This window comes from Stegostoma tigrinum, chromosome 30 (assembly GCF_030684315.1).
Source record: "Stegostoma tigrinum isolate sSteTig4 chromosome 30, sSteTig4.hap1, whole genome shotgun sequence".
NCBI lineage: Eukaryota > Metazoa > Chordata > Chondrichthyes > Orectolobiformes > Stegostomatidae > Stegostoma > Stegostoma tigrinum.
Genome location: NC_081383.1, coordinates 24,198,373 through 24,216,656, shown reverse-complemented (window position 1 = coordinate 24,216,656; position 18,284 = coordinate 24,198,373). Strand labels below are relative to the sequence as shown.

The 18,284-nt window shown below is 60.4% G+C and overlaps 1 protein-coding gene across 1 annotated transcript in view; it reads right to left on the bottom strand.

Annotated features, from left to right (window-relative positions):
* The window catches only part of LOC125465654 (mucin-16-like), a 120,067-nt gene that overhangs the window by 57,355 nt on the left and 44,428 nt on the right, over positions 1-18,284 (bottom strand). The gene's annotated exons all lie outside the window — the stretch shown is intronic.

Genomic DNA, 18,284 nt, shown 5'->3' with positions numbered 1-18,284 from the left:
CAGGGTGAGAAGGCGCAGGGTGAGAAGGAGCAGGGTGAGTAGGCGCAGGGTGAGTAGGCGCAGGGTGAGTCGGTGCAGGGTCAGTGGGCGCATGGTGAGAAAGCGCAGGGTGAGTAGGTGCAGGGTGAGAAAGTACAGGGTGAGAAGGCGCAGGGTGAGTCGGTGCAGGGTGAGTCGGTGCAGGGTGAGTCGGTGCAGGGTGAGTAGGTGCAGGGTGAGGAGTTGCAGGGTAGTCAGCGCAGTGTGGGTAGGTGCAGGGTGGGATGGTGCAGGGTGTGAAGGTGCAGGGTGGGAAGGTGCAGGTTGAGACGGTGCAGGGTGGTAGGTGCAGGCTGGGTAGGTGCAGGGTGAGTCGGCGCAGGGTGAGAGGGCGCAGGGTGAGAAAGTGCAAGGTGAGTAGGTGCAGGGTGAGTAGGTACAAGGTGAGAATGCGCAGGGTGAGTCAGTGCAGGGTGGGAAATTGCAGGGTGAGTAGGTGCAGGGTGAGTAGGTGCAGGGTGAGTAGGCGCAGGGTCAGTGGGCGCAGGGTGAGTAGGCGTAGGGTGAGTCAGTGCAGTGTGGGTAGGTGCAGGGTGGGAAGGTGCAGGGTGAGACGGCGCAAGGTGAGAAGGCGCAGGGAGAGTGGGTGCAGGGTGAGTAGAAGCAGGGTGAGTAGAAGCAGGGTGAGTAGGCGCAGGGTGATTAGGCGCAGGGAGAGTAGGTGCAGGGTGAGTAGGCGCAGGGTGAGTAGGTGCAGGGTGATTAGGCGCAGGGTGAGTAGGCGCAGGGTGAGTAGGCGCAGGGAGAGTAGGCGCAGGGAGAGTGGGTGCAGGGTGAGTAGAAGCAGGGTGAGGAGGTGCAGGGTGAGTAGGCGCAGGGTGAGTAGGCGCAGGGTGAGTAGGCGCAGGGTGAGTAGGTGCAGGGTGAGTAGGTGCAGGGTGAGAAATTGCAGGGTGAGTAGGCGTAGGGTGATTAGGTGCAGGGTGAGTCAGTGCAGTGTGGGTAGGTGCAGGGTGGGAAGGTGCAGGGTGAGACGGCGCAGGGTGAGAAGGCGCAGGGAGAGTGGGTGCAGGGTGAGTAGAAGCAGGGTGAGTAGAAGCAGGGTGAGTAGGCGCAGGGTGATTAGGCGCAGGGAGAGTAGGTGCAGGGTGAGTAGGTGCAGGGTGAGGAGTTGCAGGGTGAGTAGGTGCAGGGTGAGTAGGTGCAGGGTGAGTAGGTGCAGGGTGAGAAATTGCAGGGTGAGTAGGCGTAGGGTGATTAGGTGCAGGGTGAGTCAGTGCAGTGTGGGTAGGTGCAGGGTGGGAAGGTGCAGGGTGAGACGGCGCAGGGTGAGAAGGCGCAGGGTGAGAAGGAGCAGGGTGAGTAGGCGCAGGGTGAGTAGGCGCAGGGTGAGTCGGTGCAGGGTCAGTGGGCGCATGGTGAGAAAGCGCAGGGTGAGTAGGTGCAGGGTGAGAAAGTACAGGGTGAGAAGGCGCAGGGTGAGTCGGTGCAGGGTGAGTCGGTGCAGGGTGAGTCGGTGCAGGGTGAGTAGGTGCAGGGTGAGGAGTTGCAGGGTAGTCAGCGCAGTGTGGGTAGGTGCAGGGTGGGATGGTGCAGGGTGTGAAGGTGCAGGGTGGGAAGGTGCAGGTTGAGACGGTGCAGGGTGGTAGGTGCAGGCTGGGTAGGTGCAGGGTGAGTCGGCGCAGGGTGAGAGGGCGCAGGGTGAGAAAGTGCAAGGTGAGCAGGTGCAGGGTGAGTAGGTACAAGGTGAGAATGCGCAGGGTGAGTCAGTGCAGGGTGGGAAATTGCAGGGTGAGTAGGTGCAGGGTGAGTAGGTGCAGGGTGAGTAGGCGCAGGGTCAGTGGGCGCAGGGTGAGTAGGCGTAGGGTGAGTCAGTGCAGTGTGGGTAGGTGCAGGGTGGGAAGGTGCAGGGTGAGACGGCGCAAGGTGAGAAGGCGCAGGGAGAGTGGGTGCAGGGTGAGTAGAAGCAGGGTGAGTAGAAGCAGGGTGAGTAGGCGCAGGGTGATTAGGCGCAGGGAGAGTAGGTGCAGGGTGAGTAGGCGCAGGGTGAGTAGGTGCAGGGTGATTAGGCGCAGGGTGAGTAGGCGCAGGGTGAGTAGGCGCAGGGAGAGTAGGCGCAGGGAGAGTGGGTGCAGGGTGAGTAGAAGCAGGGTGAGGAGGTGCAGGGTGAGTAGGCGCAGGGTGAGTAGGCGCAGGGTGAGTAGGCGCAGGGTGAGTAGGCGCAGGGTGAGTAGGTGCAGGGTGAGTAGGTGCAGGGTGAGAAATTGCAGGGTGAGTAGGCGTAGGGTGATTAGGTGCAGGGTGAGTCAGTGCAGTGTGGGTAGGTGCAGGGTGGGAAGGTGCAGGGTGAGACGGCGCAGGGTGAGAAGGCGCAGGGAGAGTGGGTGCAGGGTGAGTAGAAGCAGGGTGAGTAGAAGCAGGGTGAGTAGGCGCAGGGTGATTAGGCGCAGGGAGAGTAGGTGCAGGGTGAGTAGGCGCAGGGTGAGTAGGCGCAGGGTGAGTAGGCGCAGGGTGAGTAGGCGCAGGGTGAGTCGGTGCAGGGTCAGTGGGCGCATGGTGAGAAAGCGCAGGGTGAGTAGGTGCAGGGTGAGAAAGTACAGGGTGAGAAGGCGCAGGGTGAGTCGGTGCAGGGTGAGTCGGTGCAGGGTGAGTAGGTGCAGGGTGAGTAGGCGCAGGGTGAGAAAGCGAAGGTTGAGTTGGCACTCGGTGAGAAAGTGCAGGGTGAGAAAGTACAGGGTGAGTAGGCGCAGGGTAAGAAAACGCAGGGTGAGAAGGCGCAGGGTGAGTAGGTGCAGGGTGAGTAGGCGCAGGGTGAGAAGACGCAGGGTGAGTAGGCGCAGGGTGAGAAGGCGCAGGGTGAGTCAGTGCAGGGTGAGTAGGCGCAGGGTGAGAAAGTACAGGGTGAGTAGGCGCAGGGTGAGAAGGCGCAGGGTGAGTCGGTGCAGGGTGGGAAATTGCAGGGTGAGTAGGTGCAGGGTGAGTCGGTGCAGGGTGAGTAGGCGCAGGGTGAGTCGGTGCATGGTGAGAAGGTGCAGGGTGAGAAGGCGCAGGGTGAGTAGGCGCCGGGTGAGTAGGCGCACGGTGAGTCAGTGCGGGGTGTGTAGGTGCAGGGTGAGAAAGTGCAGGGTGAGAAAGTGCAGGGTGAGGATCTGCACGGTGAGAAAGCGAAGGTTGAGTTGGCGCAGGGTGAGTCGGCGCAGGGTGAGAAAGGACAGGGTGAGTAGGCGCAGGCTGAGTAGGTGCAGGGTGTGTAGGCGCAGGGTGAGAAAGTGCAGGGCGAGTAGGCGGAGGGTGAGAAAGTGCAGGGTGAGTAGGTGCAGGGTGAGTAGGTGCAGGGTGCGTTGGTGCAGGGTGAGGAGGCGCAGGGTGAGTAGGCGCAGGGTGAGTAGGCGCAGGGTGAGTTGCGCAGGGTGAGTAGGAGCAGGGTGAGTAGGTGCAGGGTGAGTAGGTGCAGGGTGAGAAATTGCAGGGTGAGTAGGCGTAGGGTGATTAGGTGCAGGGTGAGTCAGTGCAGTGTGGGTAGGTTAAGGGTGGGAAGGTGCAGGGTGAGACGGCGCAGGGTGAGAAGGCGCAGGGTGAGAAGGAGCAGGGTGAGTAGGCGCAGGGTGAGTAGGCGCAGGGTGAGTCGGTGCAGGGTCAGTGGGCGCACGGTGAGAAAGCGCAGGGTGAGTAGGTGCAGGGTGAGAAAGTACAGGGTGAGAAGGCGCTAGGTGAGTCGGTGCAGGGTGAGTCGGTGCAGGGTGAGTAGGTGCAGGGTGAGTAGGCGCAGGGTGAGAAAGCGAAGGTTGAGTTGGCACTCGGTGAGAAAGTGCAGGGTGAGAAAGTACAGGGTGAGTAGGCGCAGGGTAAGAAAACGCAGGGTGAGAAGGCGCAGGGTGAGTAGGTGCAGGGTGAGTAGGCGCAGGGTGAGAAGACGCAGGGTGAGTAGGCGCAGGGTGAGAAGGCGCAGGGTGAGTCAGTGCAGGGTGAGTAGGCGCAGGGTGAGAAAGTACAGGGTGAGTAGGCGCAGGGTGAGAAGGCGCAGGGTGAGTCGGTGCAGGGTGGGAAATTGCAGGGTGAGTAGGTGCAGGGTGAGTCGGTGCAGGGTGAGTAGGCGCAGGGTGAGTCGGTGCATGGTGAGAAGGTGCAGGGTGAGAAGGCGCAGGGTGAGTAGGTGCAGGGTGAGTGGGCGCACGGTGAGCAGGCGCAAGGGTGAGTAGGCGTAGGGAGAGTAGGCGCAGGGTGAGTAGTTGCAGGGTGTGTAGGTGTAGGGTGAGAAAGTGCAGTGTGAGTAGGTGCAGGGTGAGAAGGTGCACGGTGAGAAAGCGAAGGTTGAGTTGGCACTCGGTGAGAAAGTGCAGGGTGAGTAGGTGCAGGGTCAGTAGGTGCAGTGTGAGAAAGCGAAGGTTGAGTTGGCACTCGGTGAGAAAGCGCAGGGTGAGTAGGCGCAGGGTGAGAAAGCGCAGCGTGAGTAGGTGCAGGGTGAGTAGGTGCAGGTTGAGTAGGTGCAGGTTGCGAAAGCGCAGGGTGAGTCGGTGCAGGGTGAGTCGGTGCAGGGTGAGGAGGTGCAGGGTGAGGAGGTGCAGGCTGAGTAGCTGCAGGGTGAGAAAGCGCAGGGTGAGTAGGTGCAGGGTGAGTAGGTGCAGGGTGAGTAGGTGCAGGGTGAGGAGTTGCAGGGTGAGGAAGTGCAGGGTGAGGAGGTGCAGGGTGAGGAGTTGCAGGGTGAGGAGGCGCAGGGTGAGGAGGCGCAGGGTGAGTCATTGCAGTGTGGGTAGGTGCAGGGTGGGAAGGTGCAGGGTGGGTTGGTGCAGGGTGGGATGGTCCAGGGTGAGACGGTGCAGGGTGGGTGGGTGCAGGGTGGGAAGGTGCAGGGTGGGTCGGTGCAGGGTGGGAAGGTCCAGGGTGGGATGGTCCAGGGTGAGACGGTGCAGGGTGGGTAGGTGCAGGGTGGGTAGGTGTGGGGTGAGTCGGTGCAGGGTGAGTAGGCGCAGGGTGGGAAGGTGCTGGGTGGGAAGGTGCAGGGTGAGTAGGTGCAGGGTGAGTAGGTGCAGGGTGAGGAGTTGCAGGGTGAGGAAGTGCAGGGTGAGGAGGTGCAGGGTGAGGAGTTGCAGGGTGAGGAGGTGCAGGGTGAGGAGTTGCAGGGTGAGTCATTGCAGTGTGGGTAGGTGCAGGGTGGGAAGGTGCAGGGTGGGTTGGTGCAGGGTGGGATGGTCCAGGGTGAGTAGGTGCAGGGTGAGTAGGTGCAGATGAGTAGGTGCAGGGTGAGAAGGCGCAGGGTGAGAAAGTCCAGGGTAAGGAGGTGCACGGTGAGAAAGCGAATGTTGAGGTGGTGATCGGTGAGTAGGCACAGGGTGAGTAGGTACAGGGTGAGAAAGTGCAGGGTGAGTAGGCGCAGGATGAGTAGGTGCAGGGTGAGAAAGCGCAGGGTGAGTAGGTGCAGGGTGAGTAGGTGCAGGGTGAGAAAGTGCAGGGTGAGAAGGTGCAGGGTGAGTAAGTGCAGGGTGAGTAAGTGCAGGGTGAGAAGGCGCAGGGTGAGAAGGCGCAGGGTGAGTAGGCGCACGGTGAGTCGGTGCAGGGTGTGTAGGTGCAGGGTGAGTCAGTGCAGTGTGGGTAGGTGCAGGGTGGGAAGGTGCAGGGTGAGACGGCGCAGGGTGAGACGGCGCAGGGTGAGAAGGTGCAGGGTGAGTAGGCGCAGGGTGAGTAGGCGCAGGGTGAGTAGGCGCAGGGTGTGTAGGCGCAGGGTGAGTAGGTGCAGGGTGAGTAGGTGCAGGGTGATTAGGCGCAGGGTGAGTAGGCGCAGGGTGAGTAGGTGCAGGGTGAGTAGGTGCAGGGTGAGTAGGTGCAGGGTGAGTAGGTGCAGGGTGAGGAGTTGCAGGGTAGTCAGCGCAGTGTGGGTAGGTGCAGGGTGGGATGGTGCAGGGTGTGAAGGTGCAGGGTGGGAAGGTGCAGGTTGAGACGGTGCAGGGTGGTAGGTGCAGGCTGGGTAGGTGCAGGGTGAGTCGGTGCAGGGTGAGAAAGCGCAGGGTGAGAGGGCGCAGGGTGAGAAAGTGCAAGGTGAGTAGGTGCAGGGTGAGTAGGTACAAGGTGAGAATGCGCAGGGTGAGTCGGTGCAGGGTGGGAAATTGCAGGGTGAGTAGGTGCAGGGTGAGTCGGTGCAGGGTGAGTAGGCGCAGGGTCAGTGGGCGCAGGGTCAGTGGGCGCAGGGTGAGTCAGTGCAGTGTGGGTAGGTGCAGGGTGGGAAGGTGCAGGGTGAGACAGCGCAGGGTGAGAAGGCGCAGGGTGAGAAGGTGCAGGGTGAGTAGGCGCAGGGTGAGTAGGCGCAGGGTGATTAGGCACAGGGAGAGTAGGTGCAGGGTGAGTAGGTGCAGGGTGAGTAGGCGCAGGGTGAGTAGGCGCAGGGTGAGTAGGTGCAGGGAGAGTAGGCGCAGGGAGAGTGGGTGCAGGGTGAGTAGAAGCAGGGTGAGGAGGTGCAGGGTGAGTAGGCGCAGGGTGAGAAAGTGCAGGGAGAGTAGGCGCAGGGTGAGTAGGCGCAGGGTGAGTAGGCGCAGGGTGAGTAGGTGCAGGGTGAGTAGGTGCAGGGTGAGAAATTGCAGGGTGAGTAGGCGTAGGGTGATTAGGTGCAGGGTGAGTCAGTGCAGTGTGGGTAGGTGCAGGGTGGGAAGGTGCAGGGTGAGACGGCGCAGGGTGAGAAGGCGCAGGGTGAGAAGGAGCAGGGTGAGTAGGCGCAGGGTGAGTAGGCGCAGGGTGAGTCGGTGCAGGGTCAGTGGGCGCATGGTGAGAAAGCGCAGGGTGAGTAGGTGCAGGGTGAGAAAGTACAGGGTGAGAAGGCGCAGGGTGAGTCGGTGCAGGGTGAGTCGGTGCAGGGTGAGTCGGTGCAGGGTGAGTAGGCGCAGGGTGAGAAAGTGAAGGTTGAGTTGGCGCTCGGTGAGAAAGTGCAGGGTGAGAAAGTACAGGGTGAGTAGGCTCAGGGTAAGAAAACGCAGGGTGAGAAGGCGCAGGGTGAGTAGGTGCAGGGTGAGTAGGTGCAGGGTGAGTAGGTGCAGGGTGAGTAGGCGCAGGGTGAGAAGACGCAGGGTGAGTAGGCGCAGGGTGAGAAGGCGCAGGGTGAGTCGGTGCAGGGTGAGTAGGCGCAGGGTGAGAAAGTACAGGGTGAGTAGGCGCAGGGTGAGAAGGCGCAGGGTGAGTCGGTGCAGGGTGGGAAATTGCAGGGTGAGTAGGTGCAGGGTGAGTAGGTGCAGGGTGAGTAGGTGCAGGGTGAGTGGGCGCACGGTGAGCAGGCGCAAGGGTGAGTAGGTGCAGGGAGAGTAGGCGCAGGGTGAGTAGGTGCAGGGTGTGTAGGTGTAGGGTGAGATGGTGCACGGTGAGAAAGCGAAGGTTGAGTTGGCACTCGGTGAGAAAGTGCAGGGTGAGTAGGTGCAGCGTCAGTAGGTGCAGTGTGAGAAAGCGAAGGTTGAGTTGGCACTCGGTGAGAAAGCGCAAGGTGAGTAGGCGCATGGTGAGAAAGCGCAGCGTGAGTAGGTGCAGGGTGAGTAGGTGCCGGTTGAGTAGGTGCCGGTTGCGAAAGCGCAGGGTGAGTCGGTGCAGGGTGAGTAGGTGCAGGGTGAGGAGGTGCAGGGTGAGGAGGTGCAGGGTGAGGACTTGCAGGGTGAGGACTTGCAGGGTGAGGAGTTGCACGGTGAGTAGGTGCAGGGTGAGTAGGTGCAGGTTGAGTAGGTGCAGGTTGCAAAAGCGCAGGGTGAGTCGGTGCAGGGTGCGTAGGTGCAGGGTGAGGAGGTGCAGGGTGAGGAGTTGCAGGGTGAGGACTTGCAGGGTGAGTCAGTGCAGGGTGAGTAGGTGCAGGGTGGGTAGGTGCAGGGTGGGTAGGTGCAGGGTGGGAAGGTGCAGGGTGGGTCGGTGCAGGGTGGGAAGGTCCAGGGTGAGGAGGTGCAGGGTGAGGAGGTGCAGGGTGAGGAGGTGCAGGGTGAGGAGTTGCAGGGTGAGGAGTTGCAGGGTGAGAACTTGCAGGGTGAGTCAGTGCAGGGTGAGTCGGTGCAGGGTGTGTAGGTGTAGGGTGAGAAAGTGCAGTGTGAGTAGGTGCAGGGTGAGAAGGTGCACGGTGAGAAAGCGAAGGTTGAGTTGGCACTCGGTGAGAAAGTGCAGGGTGAGTAGGTGCAGGGTGAGTAGGTGCAGTGTGAGAAAGCGAAGGTTGAGTTGGCACTCGGTGAGAAAGCGCAGGGTGAGTAGGCGCAGGGTGAGAAAGCGCAGGGTGAGTAGGTGCAGGGTGAGTAGGTGCAGGTTGAGTAGGTGCAGGTTGCGAAAGCGCAGGGTGAGTCGGTGCAGGGTGAGTCGGCGCAGGGTGAGGAGGTGCAGGGTGAGGAGGTGCAGGGTGAGGAGTTGCAGGGTGAGGACTTGCAGGGTGAGTCAGTGCAGGGTGAGTAGGTGCAGGGTGGGTAGGTCCAGGGTGGGAAGGTGCAGGGTGGGTCGGTGCAGGGTGGGAAGGTCCAGGGTGGGTCGGTGCAGGGTGGGATGGTCCAGGGTGAGACGGTGCAGGGTGGTTAGGTGCAGGGTGGGTCGGTGCAGGGTGGGTCGGTGCAGGGTGAGTCGGTGCAGGGTGAGTAGGTGCAGGGTGGGAAGCTCCAGGGATGGAAGGTGCAGGGTGAATAGGTGCAGGGTGTGAAGGTGCAGGGTGAGTCGGCGCAGGGTGAGAAAGCGAAGCGTGAGTAGGCGCATGTTGAGTAGGCGCAGGGTGAGAAGGCGCAGGGTGAGTCGGTGCACGGTGGGCAAGTGCAGGGTGAGTTGGTGCTGGGTGAGTAGGTGCAGGGTGAGTCGGCGCAGGGTGATTAGGTGCAGGGTGGGAAAGTGCAGGGTGAGTAGGTGCAGGGTGAGTAGGAGCAGGGTGAGTAGGCGCAGGGTGAGAAATTACAGGGTGAGTAGGCACACGGTGAGAAAGCGCAGGGTGAGAAGGCGCAGGGTGAGTCGGTACAGGGTGGGAAATTGCAGGGTGAGTAGGTGCAGGGTGAGTCGGTGCGGGGTGAGTAGGCGCAGGGTGAGTAGGTGCAGGGTGAGTCGGCACAGGGTGATTAGGTGCAGGGTGAGAAGGCGCAGGGTGCGTAGGTGCAGGGTGAGTAGGTGCAGGGTGAGTAGGTGCATGGTGAGTAGGCGCAGGGTGAGTAGGCGCAGGGTGAGTAGGCGCAGGGTGAGTTGGTGCAGGGTGAGTAGGTTCAAGGCGATTACGAGCAGGGTGAGTAGGTGCACGGAGAGTAGGCCTAGGGTGATTAGTTGCAGGGTGAGTAGGCGCACGGTGAGAAAGCGACGGTTGAGTTGGCACTCAGTGAGAAAGTACAGGGTGAGAAGGCGCAGGGTGAGAAGGCGCAGGGTGAGTCGGTGTAGGGTGGGATGGTGCAGGGTGGGTCGCTGCAGGGTGGGAAGGTGCAGGGTGGGAAGCTCCAGGGATGGAAGGTGCAGGGTGAATAGGTGCAGGGTGTGAAGGTGCAGGGTGAGTCGGCGCAGGGTGAGAAAGCGAAGCGTGAGTAGGCGCATGTTGAGTAGGCGCAGGGTGAGAAGGCGCAGGGTGAGTCGGTGCACGGTGGGCAAGTGCAGGGTGAGTTGGTGCTGGGTGAGTAGGTGCAGGGTGAGTCGGCGCAGGGTGATTAGGTGCAGGGTGGGAAAGTGCAGGGTGAGTAGGTGCAGGGTGAGTAGGAGCAGGGTGAGTAGGCGCAGGGTGAGAAATTACAGGGTGAGTAGGCACACGGTGAGAAAGCGCAGGGTGAGAAGGCGCAGGGTGAGTCGGTACAGGGTGGGAAATTGCAGGGTGAGTAGGTGCAGGGTGAGTCGGTGCGGGGTGAGTAGGCGCAGGGTGAGTAGGTGCAGGGTGAGTCGGCACAGGGTGATTAGGTGCAGGGTGAGAAGGCGCAGGGTGCGTAGGTGCAGGGTGAGTAGGTGCAGGGTGAGTAGGTGCATGGTGAGTAGGCGCAGGGTGAGTAGGCGCAGGGTGAGTAGGCGCAGGGTGAGTTGGTGCAGGGTGAGTAGGTTCAAGGCGATTACGAGCAGGGTGAGTAGGTGCACGGAGAGTAGGCCTAGGGTGATTAGTTGCAGGGTGAGTAGGCGCACGGTGAGAAAGCGACGGTTGAGTTGGCACTCAGTGAGAAAGTACAGGGTGAGAAGGCGCAGGGTGAGAAGGCGCAGGGTGAGTCGGTGTAGGGTGGGATGGTGCAGGGTGGGTCGCTGCAGGGTGGGAAGGTGCAGGGGGGGGTCGGTGCAGGGTGGGAAGATGCAGGGTGAGTTGGTGCAGGGTGGGAAGGTGCAGGGTGAGTCGGTGCAGGGTGAGTCGGTGCAGTGTCAGAAAGTGCAGGGTGAGTAGGCGCAGGGTGAGTAGGCGCAGGGTGAGTAGGCCCAGGGTGAGTAAGTGCAGGGTGAGAAGGCGCAGGGTGAGAAGGCGCAGGGTGAGAAGGTGCAGGGTGAGTAGGTGCAGGGTGAGTAGGTGCAGGGTGAGTGGGCGCAGGGTGAGTAGGCGCAGGGTGAGAAGGTGCAGGGTGAGTAGGCGCAGGGTGAGTAGGCGCAAGGGTGAGTAGGTGCAGGGAGAGTAGGTGCAGGGTGAGAAAGCGAAGGTTGAGTTGGCACTCGGTGAGAAAGCGCAGGCTGAGTAGGTGCAGGGTGAGAAGGCGCAGGGTGAGTCGGTGCAGGGTGTGTAGGTGTGGGGTGAGAAAGTGCAGTGTGAGTAGGTGCAAGGGTGAGTAGGTGCAGGGTGAGTAGGTGCAGGGTGGGTAGGTCCAGGGTGGGAAGGTGCAGGGTGGGTCGGTGCAGGGTGGGAAGGTCCAGGGTGGGTCGGTGCAGGTTGGGATGGTCCAGGGTGAGACGGTGCAGGGTGGTTAGGTGCAGGGTGGGTAGGTGTAGGGTGAGTCGGTGCAGGGTGAGTAGGTGCAGGGTGGGAAGCTCCAGGGATGGAAGGTGCAGGGTGAATAGGTGCAGGGTGTGAAGGTACAGGGTGGGAAGGTGCAGGGTGAGTCGGCGCAGGGTGAGAAAGCGAAGCGTGAGGAGGCGCATGTTGAGTAGGCGCAGGGTGAGAAGGCGCAGGGTGAGTCGGTGCACGGTGGGCAAGTGCAGGGTGAGTTGGTGCAGGGTGAGTAGGTGCAGGGTGATCAGGTGCGGGGTGAGTAGGCGCAGGGTGAGTAGGCGCAGGGTGAGTAGGTGCAGGGTGAGTCGGCGCAGGGTGATTAGGTGCAGGGTGGGAAAGTGCAGGGTGAGTAGGTGCAGGGTGAGTAGGCGCAGGGTGAGTAGGCGCAGGGTGAGAAATTACAGGGTGAGTAGGCACACGGTGAGAATGCGCAGGGTGAGAAGGCGCAGGGTGAGTCGGTGCAGGGTGGGAAATTGCAGGGTGAGTAGGTGCGGGGTGAGTAGGCGCAGGGTGAGTAGGTGCAGGGTGAGTCGGCACAGGGTGATTAGGTGCAGGGTGACAAGGCGCAGGGTGAGAAGGCGCAGGGTGCGTAGGTGCAGGGTGAGTTGGTGCAGGGTGAGTAGGTTCACGGCGATTACGAGCAGGGTGAGTCGGCGCAGGTTGAGTAGGCGCAGGGTGAGTAGGCCCAGGGTGAGTAAGTGCAGGGTGAGAAGGCGCAGGGTGAGAAGGTGCACGGTGAGTAGGCGCAGGGTGAGAACGCGAAGGTTGAGTTGGCACTCGGTGAGAAAGTGCAGGGTGAGAAAGTACAGGGTGAGTAGGCGCAGGGTAAGAAAACGCAGGGTGAGAAGGTGCAGGGTGAGTAGGCGCAGGGTGAGAAGGCGCAGGGTGAGTCGGTGCAGGGTGGGAAAGTGCAGGGTGAGTCGGTGCAGGGTGAGTAGGCGCAGGGTGAGAACGCGAAGGTTGAGTTGGCACTCAGTGAGAAAGTGCAGGGTGAGAAAGTACAGGGTGAGTCGGCGCAGGGTAAGAAAACGCAGGGTGAGAAGGTGCAGGGTGAGTAGGCGCAGGGTGAGAAGGCGCAGGGTGAGTCGGTGCAGGGTGGGAAAGTGCAGGGTGAGTTGTTGCAGGGTGAGTGGGTGCAGGGTGATTAGGTGCGGGGTGAGTAGGCGCAGGGTGAGTAGGCGCAGGGTGAGTAGGTGCAGGGTGAGTCGGCGCAGGGTGAGTAGGCACAGGGTGAGAAGGCGCAGGGTGAGTCAGTGCAGGGTGGGAAATTGCAGGGTGAGTAGGTGCAGGGTGAGTAAGTGCAGGGTGAGTAGGTGCAGGGTGAGTCGGCGCAGGGTGATTAGGTGCAGGGTGATTAGGTGCAGGGTGAGAAGGCGCAGGGTGAGTAGGTGCAGGGTGAGTAGGTGCAGGGTGAGTAGGCGCAGGGTGAGTAGGCGCAGGGTGAGAAAGTACAGGGTGAGTAGGCACAGGGTGAGAATGCGCAGGGTGAGAAGGCGCAGGGTGATTCGGTGCAGGGTGATTAGGTGCAGGGTGAGTAGGTGCTGGGTGAGTAGGTGCGGGGTGAGTAGGCGCAGGGTGAGAAGGCGCAGGTTGGGAAATTGCAGGATGAGTAGTTGCAGGGTGAGAAGGCGCAGCGTGAGTCGGTGCAGGGTGAGTAGGTACAGGGTGAGTGGGCGCAGGGTGAGTAGGCGCAGGGTGAGAAGGTGCAGGGTGAGTAGGTGCAGGGTGAGTGGGCGCAGGGTGAGTAGGCGCAAGGGTGAGTAGGTGCAGGGAGAGTAGGTGCAGGGTGAGAAAGCGAAGGTTGAGTTGGCACTCGGTGAGGAAGCGCAGGCTGAGTAGGTGCAGGGTGAGAAGGCGCAGGGTGAGTCGGTGCAGGGTGTGTAGGTGTGGGGTGAGAAAGTGCAGTGTGAGTAGGTGCAAGGGTGAGTAGGTGCAGGGAGAGTAGGCGCACGGTGAGAAAGCGAAGGTTGAGTTGGCACTCGGTGAGTCAGTGCAGGGTGAGTAGGTGCAGGGTGGGTAGGTCCAGGGTGGGAAGGTGCAGGGTGGGTCGGTGCAGGGTGGGAAGGTCCAGGGTGGGTCGGTGCAAGGTGGGATGGTCCAGGGTGAGACAGTGCAGGGTGGTTAGGTGCAGGGTGGGTAGGTGTAGGGTGAGTCGGTGCAGGGTGAGTAGGTGCAGGGTGGGAAGCTCCAGGGATGGAAGGTGCAGGGTGAATAGGTGCAGGGTGGGAAGGTACAGGGTGGGAAGGTGCAGGGTGAGTCGGCGCAGGGTGAGAAAGCGAAGCGTGAGTAGGCGCATGTTGAGTAGGCGCAGGGTGAGAAGGCGCAGGGTGAGTCGGTGCACGGTGGGCAAGTGCAGGGTGAGTTGGTGCAGGGTGAGTAGGTGCAGGGTGTCAGGTGCGGGGTGAGTAGGCGCAGGGTGAGTAGGCGCAGGGTGAGTAGGTGCAGGGTGAGTAGGTGCAGGGTGAGTCAGCGCAGGGTGATTAGGTGCAGGGTGGGAAAGTGCAGGGTGAGTAGGTGCAGGGTGAGTAGGCGCAGGGTGAGTAGGCGCAGGGTGAGAAATTACAGGGTGAGTAGGCACACGGTGAGAATGCGCAGGGTGAGAAGGCGCAGGGTGAGTCGGTGCAGGGTGGGAAATTGCAGTGTGAGTAGGTGCGGGGTGAGTCGGCACAGGGTGATTAGGTGCAGGGTGACAAGGCGCAGGGTGAGAAGGCTCAGGGTGCGTAGGTGCAGGGTGAGTAGGTGCATGGTGAGTAGGCGCAGGGTGAGTAGGCGCAGGGTGAGTAGGTGCAGGGTGAGTCGGCGCAGGTTGAGTACGTGCAGGGTGAGTAGGTGCAGGGTGAGTCGGTGCAGGGTGAGTCAGTGCAGGGTGAGTCGGTGCAGGGTGAGTAGGCCCAGGGTGAGTAAGTGCAGGGTGAGAAGGCGCAGGGTGAGAAGGTGCAGGGTGAGTAGGTGCAGGCTGAGTAGGCGCAGGGTGAGAACGCGAAGGTTGAGTTGGCACTCAGTGAGAAAGTGCAGGGTGAGAAAGTACAGGGTGAGTAGGCGCAGGGTAAGAAAACGCAGGGTGAGAAGGTGCAGGGTGAGTAGGTGCAGGGTGAGTAGGCGCAGGGTGAGAAGGCGCAGGGTGAGTCGGTGCAGGGTGGGAAAGTGCAGGGTGAGTTGTTGCAGGGTGAGTAGGCCCAGGGTGAATAGGCGCAGGTTGAGTAGGTGCAGGGTGAGTAGGTGCAGGGTGAGTAGGTGCAGGGTGAGTAGGTGCACGGAGAGTAGGCCTAGGGTGAGTAGTTGCAGGGTGAGTAGGCGCACGGTGAGAAAGCGACGGTTGAGTTGGCACTCGGTGAGAAAGTACAGGGTGAGAAGGCGCAGGGTGAGTAGGCGCAGGGTGAGTCGGTGTAGGGTGGAATGGTGCAGGGTGGGTCGCTGCAGGGTGGGAAGGTGCGGGGGGGGTCGGTGCAGGGTGGGAAGATGCAGGGTGAGTCGGTGCAGGGTGAGTCGGTGCAGGGTGAGTAGGCCCAGGGTGAGTAAGTGCAGGGTGAGAAGGCGCAGGGTGAGAAGGTGCAGGGTGAGTAGGCGCAGGGTGAGAACGCGAAGGTTGAGTTGGCACTCGGTGAGAAAGTGCAGGGTGAGAAAGTACAGGGTGAGTAGGCGCAGGGTAAGAAAACGCAGGGTGAGAAGGTGCAGGGTGAGTAGGTGCAGGGTGAGAAATCGCAGGGTGAGTCGGTGCAGGGTGGGAAAGTGCAGGGTGAGTTGTTGCAGGGTGAGTAGGCGCAGGGTGAATAGGCGCAGGGTGAATAGGTGCAGGGTGAGTAGGTGCACGGTGAGTAGGTGCAGGGTGAATAGGCGCAGGGTGAGTAGGTGCTGGGTGAGTAGGTGCTGGGTGAGTAGGTGCAGGGTGAGTAGGTGCAGGGTGAATAGGCGCAGGTTGAGTAGGCGCAGGGTGAGTAGGTGCAGGGTGAGAAAGTGCAGGGTGAGTCGGTGCAGGGTGAGTAGGCGCAGGGTGAGGAGGTGCAGGATGAGTAGGTGCAGGGTGAGAAAGCGCAGGGTGAGTAGGTGCAGGGTGAATAGGTGCAGGGTGAGTAGGTGCAGGGTGAGAAAATGCAGGGTGAGTAGGTGCAGGGTGAGTCGTTGCAGGGTGAGTCGTTGCAGGGTGAGTAGGAGCAGGGTGAGTAGGTGCAGGGTGAGTAGGTGCAGGGTGAGAAAATGCAGGGTGAGTAGGTGCAGGGTGAGTCGTTGCAGGGTGAGTCGTTGCAGGGTGAGTAGGTGCAGGGTGTGGAGGTGCAGGGTGAGTAGGTGCAGGGTGAGAAGGCGCAGGGTGAGTAGGCGCAGGGTGAGTAGGTGCAGGGTGAGTTGGTGCAGGGTGAGTTGGTGCAGGGTGAGTTGGTGCAGGGTGAGTGGGCGCAGGGTGAGTGGGCGCGGGGTGAGTAGGTGCGGGGTGAGTAGACACTGGGTGAGAAGGCGCAGGGTGAGTAGGCGTAGGGTGAGTAGGTACAGGGTGAGAAAGTACAAGGTCAGTAGTTGCAGGGTGAGTAGGCGCAGGGTGAGTAGGCGCAGACTGAGGAGGTGCAGGGCGAGTAGGTGCAGGGCGAGTAGGTGCAGGGCGAGTAGGTGCAGGGTGATTAGGTGCAGGGTGAGTAGACACTGGGTGAGAAGGCGCAGGGTGAGTAGGCGTAGGGTGAGTAGGTACAGGGTGAGAAAGTACAAGGTCAGTAGTTGCAGGGTGAGTAGGCGCAGGGTGAGTAGGCGCAGACTGAGGAGGTGCAGGGCGAGTAGGTGCAGGGTGAGTAGGCGCAGGGTGAGAAAGCGCAGGGTGAGTAGGTGCACGGTGAGTAGGCGCAGGGTGAGTAGGCGCAGGGTGAGTAGGCGCAGGGTGAGTAGGTGCAGGGTGATTAGGCGCAAGGTGAGTAGGTGCAGGGTGAGTAGGCGCAGGGTGAGAAAGCGCAGGGTGAGTAGGTGCACGGTGAGTAGGCGCAGGGTGAGTAGGCGCAGGGTGAGTAGGTGCAGGGTGAGTAGGCGCAGGGTGAGTAGGCGCAGGGTGAGTAGGTGCAGGGTGAGTAGGTGCAGGGTGAGTAGGCGCAGGGTGAGAAAGCGCAGGGTGAGTAGGTGCAGGGTGAGTAGGTGCAGGGTGATTAGGCGCAGGGTGAGTAGGCGCAGGGTGAGTAGGCGCAGGGTGAGTAGGTGCAGGGTGAGTAGGCGCAGGGTGAGTAGGTGCAGGGTGATTAGGCGCAGGGTGAGTAGGTGCACGGTGAGTAGGCGCAGGGTGAGAAAGCGCAGGGTGAGTAGGTGCAGGGTGAGTAGGTGCAGGGTGAGTAGGCGCAGGGTGAATAGGTGCAGGGTGAGTAGGCGCAGGGTGAGTAGGTGCACGGTGAGTAGGCGCAGGGTGAGAAAGCGCAGGGTGAGTAGGTGCAGGATAGTAGGTGCAGGGTGAGTAGTCTCATGGTGAGTAGGTGCAGGGTGAGTAGGCTCAGGGTGAGTAGGCGCAGGGTGAGTAGGCGCAGGGTGAGAAAGCGCAGGGTGAGTAGGTGCAGGGTGAGTTGGCGCAGGGTGAGTAAGCGCAGGGTGAGTAGGTGCAGGGTGAGAAAGCGCAGGCTGAGTAGGTGCAGGGTGACTGGGTGCAGTGTGAGTAGACACAGGGTGAGTAGGCCCTGACTGAGGAGGTGCAGGGTGAGTAGGCGCAGGGTGAGTAGGTGCAGGGTGAGTAGGTGCAGGGTGAGAAAGCGCAGGGTGAGTAGGTACAGGGTGAGTGGGTGCAGGGTGAGTAGGTACAGGGTGAGTGGGTGCAGGGTGAGTAGGCGCAGGGTGAGTAGGTGCAGCGTGAGTAGGCGCAGGGTGAGTGGGTGCAGGGTGAGAAGGCGCAGGGTGAGAAATTGCAGGGTGAGTAGTTGCAGGGTGAGTAGGTGCAGGGTGAGTAGTCGCAGTGTGAGTATGTGCAGGGTGAGAAAGCGCAGGGTGAGAAAGCGCAGGGTGAGTAGGCGCAGAGTGAGATGGCACAGGGTGAGTAGGTGCAGGGTGAGAAAGTGCAGGGTGAGAAAGTGCAGGGTGAGTAGGCGCAGGGTGAGTACGTGCCGGGTGAGTGGGCGCAGGGTGAGAACGTCCAGGGTGAGTAGGTGCAGGGTGAGAAAGTGCAGGGTGAGTCGGTGCAGGGTGAGGAGGTGCAGGGTGAGAAAGTGCAGGGTGAGTAGTTGCAGGGTGCGTAGGCACAGGGTGAGAAAGTGCAGGGTGTGTCGGTGCAGGGTGAGTAGTTGCAGGGTGAGTAGGCGCAGGGTGAGAAAGTACAGGGTGAGGACGTGCAGGCTGAGAAAGTGCAGCGTGAGTAGGCGCAGGGTGAGTAGGCGCAGGGTGAGTAGGTGCAGGGTGAGTAGGTGCAGAGTGAGTAGGTGCAGAGTGAGTAGGTGCAGAGTGAGTAGGCGCTGGGTGAGTAGGCGCAGGGTGAGTTGGCGCAGGGTGAGAAGGTGCCGAATGAGGTGGTGTTGGGCGAGGTGGTGTTGGGCGAGGTGGTGCAGGGCAAGGTGGCGCAGGGCGAGAAGGCGCAGGGTGAGTATGCGCAGGGTGAGAAGGTACTGTGTGAGTAGGTGCAAGATGAGGGGGTGCAGGGCAAGGTGGTGCCGGGTGAGGTGGTACAGGGTGAGAAGACGCAGCGTGAGAAGGCAGCTCCTGAGGCTACCTCAGTTGGAATGAAATTCAAACCCACATACTGTCAGAGTTATTACGAACTGAAATTTTATCGCAGCTTACTGAATGAATTAACCAGCAACATATACACACATAGCTAATGAGGGTTAACAGTTAGAATGCCAGGATACAGAGCAGAAGTGATCTCTCTCAGGCTGAACGTGAATGATCTTTTAAGATCCATGACGCCACAAGTGAATTATGTCTTTACCAGGATAAAAAGTGATTCTCAGAAAAAAATCAACCTTCTGTACTACTTGAATGTTGTCAGTCAAACACATGTAATGGCATCATGTTTTCAGAAACAGAAGCTAGGTGACATGTAGATATGCATCATTAGTGTAAAAGCTTTCATTATCTTAGCTTTGAGATACAACAGAGAATACAACCCTGAGAATGTTCACAAAACTGTTAGAAATTTTAACTCCTCCTTTATTTCTGGTTGTGCTAGAACTTGTGACCTCTTTTGAGGAAATTAATCAGTCATTTAAATCCCACAACCCAAACCATTTGGCTGAGAAAAGGAAAAGTGTTGACAATTAAAACATTTACTGACATCTTAATGAAATAATTAATAATACTAAACATCTGACCATAAAAACAACAATCAGAATTCTGTACAATAACTGGACTATTTTATCATTTCTGTGGTATGAAGTAACTTACTAAATCATTGACTCCCTACAGTGTGGAAGCAGGCCATTCGGCCCATCAGGTCCACACCAATCCTCCAAAGTGCATCCCACCAGACCTACCCCTTACACTGTTCCTACAACCCCGCATGTCCCAT